This window comes from Hyperoodon ampullatus, assembly GCF_949752795.1.
Source record: "Hyperoodon ampullatus genome assembly, chromosome: 10".
Classification (NCBI taxonomy): domain Eukaryota; kingdom Metazoa; phylum Chordata; class Mammalia; order Artiodactyla; family Ziphiidae; genus Hyperoodon; species Hyperoodon ampullatus.
The window spans coordinates 61,232,626-61,251,517 of NC_136923.1; the positions used below are offsets into that span (position 1 = coordinate 61,232,626).

At 35.8% G+C, this 18,892-nt stretch overlaps 1 pseudogene across 1 annotated transcript; it reads right to left on the minus strand.

Moving 5' to 3' along the window:
* Nucleotides 1-10,562: 10,562 nt before the first annotated feature.
* On the minus strand, nucleotides 10,563-12,009 carry LOC307058849 (6-phosphogluconate dehydrogenase, decarboxylating-like; annotated as a pseudogene). The gene has a single exon. The product of its transcript is annotated as a 6-phosphogluconate dehydrogenase, decarboxylating-like (transcript).
* Nucleotides 12,010-18,892: the final 6,883 nt, after the last annotated feature.

Here is an 18,892-nt window from a genome sequence, read left to right on the forward strand (position 1 = left end):
TTGAAAATCACCAAATTATAATCCTCACAATGACCTAATGAAGTAGGTATTATCCTCTAAACTAGACATCAGGGACTTCCCTGGCCGTCCAGCTGTTAGGACTCTGCATTTCCACTGCAGGGAGCACGGGTTCAATCCCTAGTTGGGGATCTAAGATCCCGCATACTACATGGTATGGCCAAAAAGAAAAAGAAGAAGAAGAAGAAGAAGAAACAGAAAAAGAAAAAAAATCAAAGACTTAGCATGAAAAAAAGTCTCAAAAATTAAATAGAATAGACACCAAAGTCTTGGGATATAGTTGACACACATTATATAGTTATCAAGTGAATGAACAAATGAAAAAATGGTTCTGATAAAGAATATTAGGTAATTGACCCCAAAACACTCATGACTTAAATCCAGTTTGTTCTGGCTCCAGAAGTGATATCATTAATCAAGAAAGGTTGGGGAGAAATATATAGGTACATAGATGCACGTACCAGAGTCACAAAAACCCTCCCTCCTTCTAGGACCTGGAACTCCAGGGCCCATACTCCCATCATGATCTACAGAATTGCTGAAACTTCTGCTCAGATGCTCAGCCTCTCAGTCAGGACTGAGGGAGCAAAGCAATGCCAAATATGTCTCATCTTATTGTTCTTTTAAGATCTGAACTCCTCCTGTCCTTATTACCTGGGTAGTAATCCAAGGTGTTCAAACTGATATTTTATGTTTTAATCAGGTTTCTAGTTGTTTTCAAGATACATTTCATGATTATCAGTGTCAGAAATCAGAGCTGGGATTTTGAAAGCAAAGCAGGTTGCAATACTAAACACAAATTTTTAAATTTAATTAACAAATTTCCTGGTTGGTTTTTCCCCCATTAGTAAAAGTCTAAAAATTTTGGCAAAAAAAATGTTATCAGTATATCACCAACTATGATCTCCAGAGTTACTGCATTCGACATACTGAAATATTTAGTAAACATATAGTTTCTGAGTCCCATTCCAAAGGTAATGAATTAGAAAACTGGGGATAGAACAGGGAATTTTTATTTTTAATTAATTAACTCCCTGGCCTATTCTTATATTCATTGAAATTTCAGACTTCAGATTGTGTTGTGTGCAAAGAAACAGTTTGACTACATAAGATATTTGCTTATCATTTGGTGAAGAAAAATCACAGGCTTTAAAAACGTATTTTCACAACACGAACTTCTTATAATCTGATATGCTTAACAGTATAATATAGAGTTAAATAAAAGCTCAAATTTGTTAACTTTGTTTTAGACAGCTATCTGCAAAACACACTGTCATTTTTACGTTCAAATGAAGATTTTAATCCTCAAAAAGAAATGAAATCTATGCATTTATGATAACCCAGAATTTTCATATTCTCATATTGTTATTTTGCTTTGTTTTGTTTCCTAAGGTAAAGTTAAAACAAAATTCGAAGCAATTAGAATTTTTAGTAAAAGTTTCAGAGAATAAAGCCTGGGGCTTATGACGTGGTTTTATGCATTCCTATTGCCAAACTGCAATTTTTTTCCTCAAAGTAAAAGCTACTGAGTTTAAACATTACAGTGGCTGATGATAATTAGAACTTTGGTTTCCAGATATTTTCTAAATAGAAAATTTCAGAAGATATTTTACAATATCTATTAAGAAGCTCATAGGTACAGGTTTATTGACAGTTTTCAAGATATAGAAAAAGCTGTTTTATCATCTATTTCTTTAGTGGATAGGTTTTGTTTTGGAGGGAAGTGTTTGTTTTTTGGTTTTGTTGTTTGTTTATTTCTTGGTAAAGCCAAAATAATTCCAGCCACCAAGGATATTGATAGCAATAATAAATTTAAATCAGAAGAATTTTAGTATGAAATACAAACTTACTTCAGACAAGTGGTGGTATTAGCCTTATAGAGAAGATACTGGAGCATCCAGTCATGATATAAGTTATGATAAAGTTTCAGAAATTAACTTAGAGTGAAACTAGAACCTAGTAGTAAAGTATGCCATAAAATCGGATGACTTATATTACCTTAGTGTGCTCTCACGCACAAAGCCTAAACTTGTCTATTGTCTCAGCTTCCATGAGAATATCATTCATCTGCAGTAGTATCATGAGGTGGCGAAGAGCCCAAACTTTGGAGTTAAAGCCCAAGATCTGCCCCTAACCAGCTCTGAGGTCTTGAGAAAGTGATTTACTCTCTTTTAACCTCAAATTCTTTAATTATAAAATGGGAATAATAAGAGCTCTAACTCACAGACATGTTGAGCAACAAATAAAATAATATAAAATATTTGCCAGAAAGCCTGGCATATAGGAAATGCTCAGTAAAATTTAGCTTAACATTTTCCCTTGATTTTTTCACTTTTTCTAGTTTTTCATGGCATGTTATGTATTTTTGAGTCACTCCACAAATAGTCAAAGCAGAAAAAAATGTCTTAAAATTTGTTTTTAGCAACCCATTATGTTTTTTGTCATTTCCCTTTATTTGTATTTTCCCCACAAAATATCTGCTCTCTCTGATGCTTTCTAATTATCTATGCCCAATATTATATCCTCCACTCGAATTTACCTCCCTTTCTAAGCATAGAAAAATGTTCTTTCTATTTTTGTCAGTATTTTCCCAATGTGTCATTCCCAAACAACTTCATCGTGAAATATTAAAAGGTGATAATGTTAACATATGTAACACTTGTATACGCATGTATTCAAAGTGCATCCTTAGAAAAAATGTCCTCTTCACTACTCAAATATCTCCCTCTCACCTCCTTTTATCCCTGGATCTTCGCCCTCTTGCTGCCACATATTCTTTCATCTCTGGGTACCCAAGTCCTCTCCATCCTTCAAATACACATTTCCAAACCTACTATCATGAATTTTTCCCTAACCATTTTCCTCAAAAGTAAAATTTACTCTTTGAAGTATTATCTGAATTTTTCAAATATGTATTTAGTCTTTAAATTATTTCTAACCTTCTTACATAACAATTCACTTTTTTCCTCTTTCTCTAGATACAGTTTATTGAATACAAAAACTCTTATTTTTTGCTTGCAGAATCTATTCACAGTGTTCACTGTAGTAGAAGGACATTACTTTGACTCCTAACTTGTCTGCTTCTTAACTGTTTGATTTCACACAAGTTACTTAAGCAATCTAAGTCTATTCCCTTTCCTATAATATAGGGACCCCCATACTTACCTGGCAGGGTGATGATAAAGACAATTAAGTGAGATAATGTCTGTAAAGCGCCTCACACATAAGAGGCACACACAAAAAATGGTAGCTTTTACTGTAATGATCATAGATAATGCTCATTTACAGTTGTTCATTTGATTTTTTGGCTTAGATCAAAGCAGTAACTTTAATATTCAGAATCCTAGGGTAGGACATTAGAAGAATTATCTTTGGATAGGCAACTTCATTAGAGAATTGTGTTAAATAAAACCACAACATGACTACCCAGTCTGAGTAACACCTGTCAATCTATGATTAACTTGACTGCTCTAAAATGACAGCATATTTGTATCATTTTTGAGATGATGACAGTGAATGATACATGATGATGCAGAAAACTATATGTCACTGACACTGACTTCAATAAAAATGTTGAGTCAGTTGTCTCTCAACAAATTTAGTAGTCTATTTTTTAAGGTCTTTTTAAATTTAAAATTATAATTTTCAATGTTTTTATTAAATCTTTTCTTTTGATGTTAACATATGGCTCAAGTTATCTTTTACCTCTAAGCCAGACTAACCATTTAAAATTATTTTATATTTCTTTGACATCACTTAATATTATGAACTATCAAAAAGAATAATTCTTCTGAAACCTCTAATAGCAAGACAAATTTTTATTTTGTATATTATATTGGGGGAATATACAAAGTGCTTTGAACAACTTGTGGTGTAATTAAAAGTGTCTTTTCAAAGATCATCATTTGCTCAGTTTAAATGATATGTCAATTCAATCTGTCATGAGTGGAGAGTGTTCTTACTTTTTTCTAAATTTAAAAACAACTTTTTCATATTACAAAACAAAACTTCACTGTAAAAAAAGATATTTATTGATTTCTGGTTTCCAGTTCCACATGTAGGAAACTTGAAAGTTGTCACTCTGCCCTAACAAGTAAAAAGCTGAACAGACTGAAAACTCAACAACACTTCTTGGCTCCATAATAAAGGGGAGGACACGGGACAAACTGCCACCCAAGATTGGAAAGAGAGACAGGTGAGTACATGAAGTCAGGTGAATACTGGAGCAGAGGCTTAAGAGCAGAAACCATGGGAACCATGGCCAGGAGAGGAAAACATGACAGTAAGTGACAGATTGCTGGAGGCTCAGTGTAGATAAGTCTGAGAGTTAAAACCTCCAGTGGGAATCCATTCATGAGGCGGTCCCCACAGTATTGTATTACATACAGGAGCATAACCTGGTTCTCACAGTAAATATATGAGAAAAATCCACTTGCACTTCCAGCAGGGCAAGGGAAAAGGGAACTAGTTTGAAATGTACCAGAGTACTCTGTAATAACCAGAAATTACAGACCAATGTTTCTCATGAACAGAGATACAAAAAACTTCAACAAAATGTTAGCAAATCATATCCAACAATCTATAAAAAGAATTATACACTACAACCAAGAAGGATTTATCCCATGTTTGCAAGACTGGTTCAACATTTGAAAATCAATTAATGGAATCTATTACTAAATAGCTAAAAAAAAGAAACACAGGATCATATCAATAGATATATAAAAAAGCATTTAATAAAATCCAATACCCTTTCAAGATAAAAATTATAAAAGGGAACTTCCTCACCTTGATAAAAAAATATCTGTAAAAAACCAACAACTAACATTATATTTAAGCAACTCAAAGCTTTCCCACTAAGATAAGAACGAATGCAAGGCTGTCTCTTACCAAAACTCCTTATCAACATCATACTACTGGAATTTCTACTTAATGAAATAAGACAAGAAAAGGAAATAAAAGATATATAGATTGGGAAGTAAGAAATAAACTGACTGTTTACAGATGGCATGATCATCTATGTGAGAAATCTGAAAAAATTAACAAAACAAAAAACCCTGCAATTAATAAGCAATTATAGCCTGCCCTTTCCCTGTCTACACTATCCCCCAGTCATAATTATTATTCTGATTTCTATTCCCATAGATGAGTTGTACCTGTCAACTTCATATAAATGAAAGCATATTATGTATTCATTTGCACCTGGTTTCTTTCACTCAGCAAAACATATTAAAAATGTATTCATGTTTTTGCATGTATCAGTATTTTGTTCTCTTTATTGCTGAGTAACAATAGCCCAGAGTATGAATATACCACCGTTTATTAATTCATTTTCATACTGATTAACATTGATTGTTTCCACTTTAGGAATTTGCCCTTTAAATTGCTTGGCACTTCTGCTAAAAATCAAGTGACATTATCTGTCTCTTTCCAGGCTTTCTGTTCAATTTCATTGAATTATTTATCTATCCTATGCCAAAAACACTCTTGTCTTAATTACTCTAAGTTTATAGTAAATCTTGAAATGTGTTCTGTGTTTTTTTCAGTTTTCTTCACGATCACCTTGCTGTTCTGGGTCCTTCACATTTTCATATTTATTTAGGAGTCATCTTGTCAATTTCTACCAGAAAAACTGCTGGGTTTTTATTGTGATATTGAATATGCAAATCAACTTGGAGTGAATTAAGATCATAGCAGTACTAAGTCTCCAATCTCTGAATATGGTATATCTTTCCGTTTGTTCAGGTCTTCTTTAATTTCTCTCAGCAGTGTTTTCATTTCAAGTGTCCTCACTTTACACTAGCTTCCTGCGGTTTTACCATGTGTGGTGGTTTTAAAACATGTCCACAAATTCTTCTCTGCTTCTCACTTCAAGAGTTGAGATTAATTCCTCTCCCTGGAGTGAGGCCTGGGTTTAGTGAGTTCCTGCTAATGAACAGAATATGACAGAAATGATGGTGTGTAACAAAAGGACTTTGCAGCTTTCTTCTTGGACCTCTTAGATCACTTGCTCTGGGGAAGGCCTATCTACAAGTCCTGAAGACACCCAAGCAGGCCTACAAAGAGGTCTCATGGAAAAGACCAGAGGCCTGCCAACAGCCATGCGATTGAGCCATCCTGGAAATGGATCCTGCAGCTCCAGTCAAGCCCAGATGATGTCACTCTGGCTGACAGCCTGACTGCAGCCTTGGGAGGGGAGGACCCAGAGCCAGAGCCACCCAGCTAAGCCACTCTTGAGTTCCTGACCCACAGAAACTGGGAAATAATAAATGTCTGTGCTTTAATCTGCTAACCTGTCATAGAGTAATTCGTTGTAAAATAATAGATAACAAATACAGGTATAAAAATGAAATTTCATATGTGTGTGGCATGGGGGCTGGATGTATTTAAATATTAATAGTATTAAGTTACCTGGTTGGTGAGAATATGAACCATTTAAATATTACATTTTACATTTCTATGTGTGAAAAATACATAATAAGTAAAATGGAAAAATAAATCTTGACACATAGTCCTAAGAATTCTATCACCAAAATCAAGGAAGTTATTTTGCAAGGCAAAAAAATTATAAACTACTTACTGGTCTTTATCAGAGTGTTCTCTCAGTGATGAGACATTATCATTAGGTCAAATTTGTGATAATAATAAACAGAATAGTTGCATAATTTAAATTTCAATTGTCCTTAGTGAACAATCCTTTCTCAAATGTTATTGCAAGTTTTATATTATGCAGGTTTTTCTTGGTTTAGGGAGCAAGAATTTTTATTTGTCTTTACAGTTGCTCTAAGATTCATGGCAGTAGAGTAGGCAAGCTAGAAAATATATACATACTAGGATATGTGAAGTGAGAGAGTCTATAAAAATAACATAAAGTCATCTGCTTTGTGGCTCTGTACACTTTATCTTATTTTGAGGGCATACACACTTGTGTATAGTCTGAAATTGACATTTTATATCTTATTATATATATACACATATATGTTCATATATATAATTTTAAACTATTTTTAAAAACTCATCCAAGCTTTGTAACATAAGAGGTACTTAGAGGAAGGTGGAAGAAAGAATTGAATTACTTTGATCAAGTAATCCCAGATTTAGTAGAAATTCTGTAAACAGGGTGATCATATAATTGTCACCCATTCCAAGACACTTTTGAGAGTAAAGGGGGATGATTAATTGAGCTAAAACAACAGAAATAAACTGGGACTGTGCTGTGTGAAATAGGACATATATCACCCTATCTTTGAAGCTTGAACAATATTTACCCAGAAAGTAAGAAAATTTTAATTTTATCACCTCTCCTCTAAAAACCCCAAGGAGCTCATATCTAAGATCACTTCTACAAAGTTGATGATAGAATTTAGTCCATCATATTTATATTTGCCAATTGTAACACACTTTTCATGAGATTGATCTTTTTAGTATGGTTATAAACAAAATAACTGTCATCAAAATTAAGTACAGCCCATCTTTACAAATGAAACCCCTAAGAGCTTTTCGGCATTTTTGAAAGCTATTATCCCTGCCAGGGAATATTACAGGGAATGTAATACTGAAGATTGGTACAGCACTTGAAATGTATAATTATAGTTGTTAAATACTATGAAATCTGAGCCAGGAAATTGAGTAATCTTGTGAATGAAGATGCTATAAATGTGATAGAACTGAAATGAAGTGTAAGAAAAATGGATGGGACATTAGAAGAAAGCCAAATAGGAAGACAGATGTGATACTTGTTAATAAACGTGCACTCACACACACACAAACTCATCACTGAGTTTCCTGTGGAAAATATTACTTAAAATGCCACCTGGCAAGCATAAAGTACAATTTCACTTCCACCATCCACCACTTTTTCTTCTAACACAGATATCTGAACTGTTTAAATGAATTTACTGTCTACTATTTTGGATGAGTCTATCTAGTATAATTCTATTATGAAAAGTCATAGTTCTTTTTCATATTTAGCATTAAAGCATTTTGAAACTATTTAAAAGCTATTCTTGAAGGGTTGTGGTAGCTTCCAGTTGGCAATTGCATTGAAATGCTTTTTAGGTATCATTCACGTTACTATATTGATTGATTAAGGCCAGCTCCCACTGAGATGGTGGAATTTGAAAATGCAGACTAAATCTGAGAAGATTATTGTGGTGCACTCTTCTTTCCAGGAAAGCAGCACTAATCTCCCTCACCAAAAGGAGATTGATATGGGTTAAAATGGGGACTATGGTGGGAAAGAAATATACATTAAATTGAGAATATGAGTTGATAAATATTTCTGGAAACCAATCTGTACATAGATTCAAATTTTCACATATAGATAACTTTAGATGTAGAATTGCATTTTTTAGGAAATTGTTATAAAGTAAATAATAGGTAAATTGCAAAAACACAAACAAATTAGGACATATTTGTAGTACTTTTGACAATAGTGAATAATTAGAAACAACCTAAAAATCTAGCAATAAAGGTATGGTTCAGTTACAAATGATAATGTATTACACTGAGAGATGTCTACAAAGTATTGTTAAGGAAGAATTCAGGTTCAAGTTTGTATGCTGGTATGTGAATGCATGTGAACACCATTATTTCTCTCAGTAATAAACTGACACATTTACTTCCTGTTCTATCAATTATAAACACATCACCCAGCTTCCTATCTTACCCTGATAACATGAGCTGCCATTCCTGGCCTTTTGCCCACTTTTCACCTCCCCACTGTCATCTGTATTTCTACTTTATCAAGGATGACAATATTTATGTTCTGTTTTATAAGTACATCTAATTGTTTTACATTTGTCTTCACTGAAAAACAATAGTGCTTGTACTATTATGCCTTTGTAATTACAGGCTCTGCTTGAACAATAATTCAAAATCATAAAAACTGCAAACACTATAATATATTATTGTTTTTCCTGGCATGTCTAATGCTTTGTAAATTGCCTCTTTTTCCCCTTGCACCCTTTTCATAACCTCAGTACCTTTGTACTTTACTACAACTCTCTTCTAAACTCCCTCCCTTCCCTCCCCTCATAGAATTCCCTGCAGGCATCTTGGGTTCTTGCCTCCATCCTGAAGGACTGCTCTCTAGAAGTACTAAACAGTGTTCTTCCTGGAACTTCAGGTCCCTGCTCTTCTGGATTGCATCATCTCTTTCTGAATGTCATGTCTTTCCCTTTTTATGCTAATTTTTGGAAAATGTCTTCAATTAACTTTCTAGGGAAAGGCACCTAGGAAGTAAAGTTTATGAATCCTTGAATATGTATTTTGTATTCAGCTCTCAGATTTTATTTATTTCTAGGGGATTTTTTTCTTTTTATTTCTATAAAGTAAAGGGAAAAGGAAATTCACTTGCATAATACAAAGGTTCCAGTTTGATCAAATTCCACAAAAACCTTTCCCTCCTATGTGATAAGTGCTGCTGCCTCTATCAGAGCAAACTTACTCTGCTTCCTGAATCCACAGGGGACATGTGTGAAACACCACCTCACAGAGCTGGCTCGCACTGTGGCGCACATGCTCAATTCCTGCTCCGTCCCAAAAGGTGAGGGCAGAGGGCGTGATGGTTCTCACAGAACAACTTTACAAATAAACTTGGGTTGACTCTTCAGAGGAGTCTCTTATGACACTTTTTTAAGAGATCTGGTGGGAATGTAAATTGATACAGCTACTATGGAGAACAGTATGGAGGTTCCTTAAAACACTAAAACTAGAACAACCATATGATCCAGCTATCCCACTACTGGGCATATACTCTGAGAAAACCATAATTCAGGAAGAGTCATGTACCACAATGTTCATTGCAACTCTATTTACAATAGCCAGGACATAGAAGCAACCTAAGTGTCCATCGACAGATGAATGGATGAAGAAGATGTGGCACATATATACCATGGAATATTACTCAGCCTTAAAAAGAAACAAAATTGAGTTATTTGTAGTGAGAGTGAGGTGGATGGACCTAGAGTGTGTCATACCGAAAGAGAAAAATAAATACGGTATGCTAACACATACATATGGAATCTAAAAAAAAAAAAAATTCTGATGAACCTAAGGACAGAACAGGAATAAAGATGCAGACATAGAGAATGGACTTGAGGACACGGGAAGAGGGAAGTATAAGGTGGGATGAAGTGAGAGGGTGGCATGGACATACATACACTACCAAATGTAAAATAGATAGCTAGTGGGAAGCAGCTGCACAGCACAAGGAGATCAGCTCTGTGCTTTGTGACCACCTAGAGGGGTGGGATAGGGAGTGTGGGAGTGAGACAGAAGAGGGAGGGGATATGGGGATATATGTATGCAATAGCCAATTCACTTTGTTATACAGCAGAAACTAACACAACATTGTAAAGCAATTATATTCCAATAAAGATGTTATAAATAAATAAATAAATAAATAAATAAATAAAACTACTAGTAAATTTTAAAACAAGAGAGAGAGATCTGAGCAGAAAGTAGGTCAAAGGGCCATGGAAGCACTGCTGTGTGGCAAATGGAATGCCCTTGTTCGCAGAGTCGTGGCACCTAACCAAATCTGATCAGGCATTGTATGAAGACAAGGACACACTGGCACTGTGGCCTGTCCAGTTAGTGTGGAGAAACAGTCCTGGCGTGGCCAAGAGTTCATAGGTGTGGACCCGAAAGTAATCTTGCTGAGCCTGGATTAGGTTGGCTGGCAGCATCTTGTGTCTGTATCCATCATAGAAGGAAAGAGCAGTGGTGAAGCAGAGCATGGGAATGCCTGTCTGGACACCAGTACTGATTGCCCACCATCGGGAGTCCTGGCAGTTTCCACAGCCAACTTAAAGAAGTCATCTAGTAGTAGATTCAGAAGTCCTGGGTTTCGATCAAATGTATCTTTTATCTGTCCTAGGAATACACTCCTGCTGATGCAGCACCCCTTCCACATCAGGGCAATGCCACCATAGTTGAGCATCCAGCCAAATTCAGTGGCTGCCTGTCCTAGCAACATAAAGCCCTGAGCATAAGTGATGATCTTGGAAGCATAGAGGGCCTTTCGAATGCCCTCCAGGAATGATTCCGTATCTCCTTCAAACTGGATCTTTTGAGGTCCCTTCAGCTTTCTGCTGGCTTGGATCCTCTCGTCCTACAGAGATGATAAGCATCGAGCAAAGACCGCTTCTCTGATGAGGGTGACAGGGACACCGTACTCCAGGGCCGAGATGGTGGTCCACTTCCCAGTGCCCTTCTGCCCCTGCACTGTCCCTGATCTTTGGCAGCAGGTATTTGCCATCGGTATCTTGGAACTTTAAAATATTGACTGTGATTTCAATCAGGAATGACTCTAGCCCTATCTTATTCCATTCCTCAAAAGCCTTTGCCATCTCCTCGTGCTCCATGCCCAGGACGTTTTTCATCAGGTGGTAGGCTTCACAGATCAGCTGCATGTCTCCATACTCTATCCTGTTGTGCACCATCTTCACAATGTGTCCTGCCCACTCATCTCCCACCCAGTTACACCAGGGTCCTCCAGTCCCCACTTTCACAGCGATGCCTTGGAATATTGTCTTGATGTGGGGCCAAGCCTCCTTATTCCCTCCCTGCATAAATGATGGGCCATACCACACCCCTTCCTCTCCACCACTAACCCCACTCCCCACAAACAAGATTCTCTTGGCCTTGGGGTCTCAACACTGTCTTGCAGTATCCCTGTATTTAGAATTTCGTCCATTGATGATGATGTCACCAGTGTCCAACAAGGGTACCAGTTTTTCAATAAAATCGACAGCCAGGGCAGTCTTCACAAGCAGGATGATCGCCAAGGCTTCTTCAGCTTGGAGACCATCTCCTCCAAGGAGTGAGCACCAACCACCTTGGTGCCCTTCACCTCATTGGCCAAGAAATCATCAACTTTGGAGACTATCCTATTAAAAGCACAGACCACAAGGCCATGGTCGTTCATATTCAAAATTAAGTTTTGCCCATGACAGCCAGTCCAGTCAGGGCAATATCAGCTTGGGCCATTGCGGTGGTGGCAGAGCGGGCTGGAACAAGGAGAGGCAAGGCACAGATGACCCTCCTTAGGTATATTTTTAATATATTTTTTCATTCCTTCATAATTTTGAAAGCATTTTTATTTAGAGACTGAATATACAAGTGGACAATGTACAGACCATATATAAAAATAAAACTCTGACATAGAGAACAGACTTGTGGTTGCCAGTGGGGAGATGGGGGGAGGGGGAGAGTGATTCAGAGTTTGGGATTAGCAGATGAAAACTATTATATAAAGAATGGATAAACAATAAGGTCCTACCATATAGCACAGGGAACTATACTGAATATCTTGTGATAAACCATAACAGAAAAGAATATAAGAAAAGAATACATATATGTGTATAAATGAGTCACTTTGCTTTACAGCAGAAATTAACACAACATTGTAAATCAACTACGCTTCAAATAAATAAATAAATAAATAAATAAATAAATAAATAAATAAATAAATAAATAAAACTCTGACCCCAAATCTGTGGCAACCAGCCTAGGAAATGAAGCCATTATCTACAGAGCCAGGAAACCAGCCTACTATCTACAAGTCAGACTTGTAGGTCAAATCACTGTCTCCAAAAAAAAAACCAGGAAGATCAAACAATAAACACAACAAAATTTGACCCAAAATGGCCAGAATTTGATTAACAACTGACAGATTCTCTAACTCTTGTTCCCACTTTCAATTTAGTGCCACCCAGAGAAAGCCAAACACACACCTAGCCAATCACATGAGATGTCCTGCCTCTAGCAAGCCCGCCTACAGATTTCCAACACCCCAGTCTCCAATTAGAGCACACCTGAAACCTTCTTTTTTGTTCAGTAAAAAGCTTTCCCAATCCTCCGCCTGCCTTTGAGTTTCTGGCAAAACCAATTGATGGTGGCTGACCCCCTTGCTATAGAAACATGTGAATAAATAGCATTTTCTTATTTTCATCTGTGTGTTCTTTGTTTATTTCCACATTATATATAAACTTCTAGAATCCAGGCTACTCAGAAGCCTGATAATAGTGTGACTTTAAAAAAAAAAATTTGTTGGGATATAATTCACACATATCATACAAGTCACCCATTTAAAATGTAAAATTCAATGGCTTTTAGTATAATCACAGAGCTGTGCAACCATCTCCACCAAAATTTTAGAATATTTTCTTCCCCCCAAAAGAAATCGGTACCCATTAAATTCACTCCCCCTTTTCCCCCAACCTCCACTTCCCTAGGCAACCACTAATCTCCTCTCTGTCTCTATAGATTTGCCTAATCTCATCGTTTCATATAAAGGGAATCTTAAATATGTGGTCTTTTGTGACTGACTTCTTTCATTTAGGAAAATATCTCCAAGGCTCATCCCTGTTGAAACACGTGTCAGTACTTCATTCCTTTTTATGACCAGATAATAAATATTTCATTGTATGGATGCACTACATTTTATTTATCCTTTCATGAGTTGGGGTATTTCTAACACTAAATTTTATTTATCCCTTCATGAGTTGGGGTATTTCCACTTTGGGGCTATTAATAATACCACAATGAACTTTATTTACAGCTTTTTGTGTGAATATTTGTTTTCATTTCTCTTGGCTAGATACCTAGGAGTGGAATTGTTGGGTCATATGTATGGTAACAACGTTTAACCTTCAGAGAAGCTATCAGACTGTTTTCCAAGGCAGTATACCACTCTCCATCCCAACAGCAATGTATGAGGGTTTTGATCCATCCACATTCTCACCAACATTTTTTATCATCTGTCTCTTTGATCACAGCCATCCTAGTAGCTGTTAGGTGGTATCCCATTGTTATTTTGGTTTAGATTTCCCTGATGGCTAATGATTATTGAGCATCTTTTCATGTGCTTATTGGTCATTTGTTTATTCTCTTGTTCATTAAAATCCTTTGTCCATTTTGTAAGTTGAGTTATTTTTCTTTTTATTTTTGAGTTGTAAGGTGACCTGTTTTTTAACTTTGTCCTTTTCTTTCTGGAAACTTCAGCATTCTGAATTTTCACAATAATATGTCCAGGAAAACATCTTTTCTTCCCTTTGCTGGGAACCTGGTAGGCCCTTCCAACCTAGAGACTCATGTTTTGTTCAGCGTTGCTTCCTTTATCATTTCTCTGATGGTTTATTACCCTCTTCTTTCTCTTTCAGGGACTTCCATTTTTAGGAAGCAAATCTTGAATTTATCCATATGTCTTTAATCTTTATTCTCATATTTTCCTTTCTTGTTTTTGGTCCTTTTTATTCTTTTTCTAGATTTGCTTAATTTCTTTCTGTACTCTTCGACTGAGTTTTTCCATTGGTTACATTTTTATGTGTTCCTATTTTACAGCATATTGCTCTTATTTAATAAATGTAATATCTCTCTAAAAGATCTCTAAAGATACCAGGTATAGAGAGAATTTTAAAATTCTCTTCTGTTTTCTGGATTAATCATTCCCTCTTTGGCCATTGTTGCTAATTATTAACATTGCTCTTTCTTTTTGACATTCCTCATTTGTCTGGTCATCCTTTAATGCCTGTTTGAATTTAAGGTTAAGACAGTAGAAAATCTAGCAGAGACCTTTGTACTGATGGACAAAAGTTTACCAACTTGCAGGTTTCATCTTCTGTTGAATCAGTGGCAAGTCAGCTGCTGTGAAAGGCTGAGATGTTGAAGGCTTCACTCTAGAAGGCCAGTTCCCACATAAAATACCTGGTTTTACCAGACAGTCCTTTACATTCCTGTAGATATGAAGTCTCCATTCTTGTTTTTACTGTGGTAAGTAAACATAACATAAAATTTACCACTTTACCCATTTTTAAGTGTACAGTTCAGTGGCATTAAGTACATTCATATTGTTGTGCAACTATCACCACCAACCATCTCCATAACAATTTCATCTTCCCAAATTGAAACTCTGTGCCCATTAAACGCTAACTTCCCATTCCCACATCTCCCCAGACACTGTTCTACTTTCTGTGTGCATTGTTATTTACTTATGTTCTTTTTTTTCTTTTTTGAATTTTATTTTATTTTTTATACAGCAGGTTCTTATTAGTTATCTATTTTATACATATTACTATATATATGTCAATCCCAATCTCCCAATTCATCCCACCACCACCCCACCACCACTTTCCACCCTTGGTGCCCATACGTTTGTTCTCTATATCTGTGTCACTATTTCTGGCTGGCAAACTGGTTCATCTCTACCATTTTTGTAGATTCCACATATATGCACTAATATGCAATACTTAACTCTGTATGATAGTCTCTAGGTCCATCCACATCTCTACAAATGACCCAGTTTCGTTCCTTTTTATGGCTGAGTAATATTCCATTGTATATATGTACCACACTTCTCTATCCATTCGTCTGTTGATGGGCATTTAAATTTCTTCCATGACCTGGCGCTTGTAAATAGTCCTGCCATGAACACTTGAGTGCATGTGTCTTTTGAATTACAGTTTTCTTTGGGTATATGTCCAGGAGTAGAATTGCTGGGTCATTTTAGCTTTTTAAGGAAGCTCCATACTGTTCTCCATAGCAGCTGTATCAATTTACATTCCTGTCAACAGTGCAAGAGGGTTCCCTTTTCTCCACACCCTCTCCAGCATTTGTTGTTTGTAGATTTTCTGATGATGCCCATTCTAACTGCTGTGAGATGATACCTCATTATAATTTTGATTTGCATTTCTCTAATAATTAGTGATGTTGAGCAGCTTTTCCTGTGCCTTTTGGCAATCTGTATGTTTTCTTTGGAGAGATGTCTATTTAGGTCTTCTGCCCATTTTTTGATTGGGTTGTTTGTTTTTTAAATATTGAGCTGCATGAGCAGTTTATATATTTTGGAGATTAGTCCTTTGGCCATTGATTCGTTTGTAAATATTATCTCCCATTCTGAGGGTTCATTTTTCATCTTGTTTACAGTTTCCTTTGCTGTGCAAAAGCTGTTAAGTTTCTTTAGGTTCCATTTGCTTATTTTTGTTTTTACTTCCATTACTGTAGGAGGTAGGTCAAAAAAGATCTTGCTGTGATTTATGTTAAAAAATGTTCTTCCTATATTTCCTCTAAGAGTTTTATAGTGTCCGGTCTTACATTTAGGTCTTTAATCCATTTTGAGTTTATTTTTGTGTATAGTGTTAGGGAGCATTCTAATCTCATTCTTTTACATGTAGCTGTCCAGTTTTCCCAGCACCACTTATTGAAGAGACTGTCTTTTCTCCATTGTATATCCTTGCCTCCTTTTTCATAGATTAGTTGACCATAGGTGCATGGGTTTATTTTTGGATTTTCTATTCTGTTCCATTCATCTATATTTCTGTTTTTCTGCCTGTATCATATTGTCTTGATTACTGTAGCTTTGTAGTATAGTTTGAAGTCAGGAAGCCCGATTCCTCCAGCTGCATTTTTCTCCCTCAAGATTGCTTTGGCTATTCGTTGTGTCTCCATACACATTCTAAGATTTTTTGTTCTAGTTCTGTAAAAAAAAAAAAAAAAAGCCATTGGTAATCTGAAAGGGATTCCACTGAATCTGTGGATTGCTTTGGGTAGTATAGTCATTTTCACAATGTTGATTCTTCCAATCCAAGAACATAGTATATCTCTCCATCTGTTTGTGTCATCTTTGGGATGACATCTTTCATCAGTGTCTTATAGTTTTCTGAGTACAGATCTTTCACCACCTTAGGTAGGTTTATTCCTAGGTACTTTATTCTTTTTGTTGCAATGGTGAATGGGATTGTTTCCTTAATTTCTCTTTCTGATCTTTCATTGTTAGTGTATAGGAATGCAAGAGATTTCTGTGCATTAATTTTGTATCTTGCTACTTTATCAGATTCATTGATTAGCTCTAGTAGTTTTCTGCTGGCATCTTTAGGATTCTCAATGTATAGTATCATGTCATCTGCAAACAGTGACAGTTTTACTTCCTTTCCAATTTGGATTCCTTGTATATTTTTTTCTTCTCTGATTGCCATGGCTCAGACTGCCAAATCTATGTTGAATAATAGTGGCAAACATAGATATCTTTTTCTTGTTCCTGATCTTAGAGGAAATGCTTTCAGTTTTTCACCATTGAGAATGATGTTTGCTGTGGGCTTCTCATATACATTCCATATTATGTTGAGGTAGGTTCCCTCTGTGCCCAGTTTCTGGGAGTTTTTATTGTAAATGGGTGCTGAATTTTGTCAAAAGCTCTTTCTGCATATATTGAGATGATCATATGGTTTTATTCTTCAATTTGTTAATATGGTGTATCACATTGGTTGATTTGCATATATTGAAGAATCCTTACATCTCTGGGATAAATTCCACTTGATCATCGTGTATGATCCTTTTAATATGTTGTTGGGTTCTGTTTGCTAGTATCTTGTTGAGGATTTTTGCATCTATATTCATCAGTGATATTGCTGTATAATTTTCTTTTTTTGTAGTATCTTTGTCTGGTTTTGGTATCAGGGTGATGGTGGCCTTGTAGAATGAGTTTGGGAGTATTCCTTCCTCTGCAATTTTTTGGAAGAGTTTGAGAAGGGTGGGTGTTAGTTCTTCTCTACATGTTTCATAGAATTCACCTGTGAAGCCATCTGGTCTTGGACTTTTGTTTGTTGGAACATTTTTAATCACAGTTTCAATTTCATTACTTGTGATTGGTCGGTTCATATTTTCTGTTTCTTCCTGGTTCAGTGTTGGAAGGTTATACCTCTCTAAGAATTTGTCCATTTCTTCCAGGTTGTCCATTTTATTGGCATAGAGTTGCTTGTAGTCGTCTCTTATGATGCTTTGTATTTCTGTGGTGTCTGTTGTAACCTCTCCTTTTTCATTGCTAATTTTATTGATTTGAGTCCTCTCAGTTTTTTTCTTTATGAGTCTGGCTAAAGGTTTATCAATTTTGTTTATCTTCTCAAAGAACCAGTTTTTAGTTTTATTGATCTTTGCTATTGTTTTCTTTGTTTCTACTTCATTTATTCCTGCTCTGATAGTTATGATTTCTCTCCTTTTACTAACTTTGGGTTTTATCTGTTTTTCTTTCCTTTAGGTGTAATGTTAGATTGTTTATTTGAGATGTTTCTTGTTTCTTGAGGTAGGATTGTATTGCTGTAATCTCCCCTTTTAGAACTGCTTTTGCTACATTCCATAAGTTTTGGATCAGGGTGTTTTCATTGTCATTTGTCTCTAGGTAATTTTTGATTACCTCTTTGGTTTCTTCAGTGATCTCTTAGCTATTTAGTAACGTATTGTTTAGCCTCCCTGTGTTTTTGTTTTTTATGGTTTTTTTCCCTATAATTAATTTCTAATCTCATAGCACTGTGGTCAGAAAAGATGCTTGATATGATTTCAATTTTAATAATTTTGCAGAGGCTTGATTTGTGACCCAAGATATGATCTATCCTGGAGAATGTTCCATGTGCACTTGAGAAGCAAGTATAATCTGCTGTTTTCATTTGGAATGTCCTATAAATGTCAATTAAATCTATCTGGTCTATTGTGTCATTTAAAGCTTGTGCTTCCTTATTAATTTTCTGTCTGGAGTATCTGTCCATTGGTGTAAGTAAGATGTTAAAGTCCCACACTATTAGTGTGTTACTGTTGATTTCCTCTTTTATAGATGTTCACATTTGCCTTATGTATTGAGGTGCTCCTATGTTGGGTGCATATATATTTATAATTGTTATATCTTCTTCTTGGATTTATCCCTTGATTATTATGTAGTGTCCTTCCTTGTCTCTTGTAACATTCTTTATTTTAAAGTCTATTTTATTTGATATGAGTATTGCTACTCCAGGTTTCTTTTGATTTCCATTTGCATGGAATATCTTTTTCCATCCCCTCACTTTCAGTCTGTATGTGTCCCTAGGTCTGGAGTGGGTGTCTTTTA